General features: G+C 39.9%; 1 non-coding gene across 1 annotated transcript; it reads right to left on the reverse strand.

Moving 5' to 3' along the window:
- Positions 1-933: 933 nt before the first annotated feature.
- On the reverse strand, positions 934-1,040 carry LOC131252389 (small nucleolar RNA R71). The gene has a single exon (XR_009174412.1). It is a non-coding gene; the product is annotated as a small nucleolar RNA R71 (small nucleolar RNA).

Genomic DNA, 1,040 nt, shown 5'->3' on the forward strand with positions numbered 1-1,040 from the left:
CTGAACCCTCATGGTTGGCCCTACCACCTAGGTTATTAATTTATTTTGCTTTGTGGATTGAACCCTCATGGTTGGCCCTGCTACCTGGGTTATTGATTTATCTTGCTTTGTGGATTGAACCCTCATGGTCGGCCCTGCCTCCTGGGTTGTTGATTTATTTTGCTTTGTGGATTGAACCCTCATGACCGGCCTTGCCGCCTGGGTTGTTGATTTATTTTGCTTTGTGGATTGAACCCTCCCGGCCGGCATTGCCGTCTGGGTTGTTGATTTAAGTTTTTTTTATTTTAAATATCATACTTGCTATTTGAATTAGTGGTATTTGTTGTGTGGTGTGAATGGTTTATGTCCCATTGGAGTAGGGATCAAAACAATCGACTCTCCTCTAAAGGGGGACTAGTTCCAAGCCTTGATCATTCACTTAGAAAAGGCATTCAACATCACTTGGATTCCATGGCAGACCCAGTTGATAATCCAAATCCAAATCTGCTAGATCCAACTATAAATCAAAATAGAGAAAATCAACGTAATCCTCCTCTTGAGGATGAAAATGAAGTTCATAGGAATGTGTTAAACCAACCACGGACTTTACATGAACATCTACACCCTGAAAGATCAACTTTACCATCTTGTATAGTGTTCCCTGCTCAGACAAGGAACATTGATTTTAAACCAGGTGTGATTCAATTAATTTCTAAATTTCATGGTTGGGATTCTGAAAGCCCCTACTTGCACCTCAAGGATTTTGAGGAAGTAATTGCAACGTTACAAGTAAACAATGGCAATAGGGATGTACTTAAACTTAGGTTATTCTCATTTTCTCTAAAGGATCGGGCCAAAGCATGGCTCAACTCTCTAAGACCTAATACCATCACTTCATGGCAAGCCTTAAGTAGAGAGTTTTTGAAAAAGTTCTTTCCCGAGCACAAAACAAATGCACTAAAATAAGAAATCATGTCATTCTCCCAAAAGAGGAATGAACTATTTTTTCAAGCTTGGGAGCGCTTCAAAGACATTCTAATTACTTGTCCACGTCATGGTTA

The sequence above is a fragment of the Magnolia sinica genome, chromosome 7 (genome assembly GCF_029962835.1).
Source record: "Magnolia sinica isolate HGM2019 chromosome 7, MsV1, whole genome shotgun sequence".
In the NCBI taxonomy this organism is placed as follows: Eukaryota; Viridiplantae; Streptophyta; class Magnoliopsida; order Magnoliales; family Magnoliaceae; genus Magnolia; species Magnolia sinica.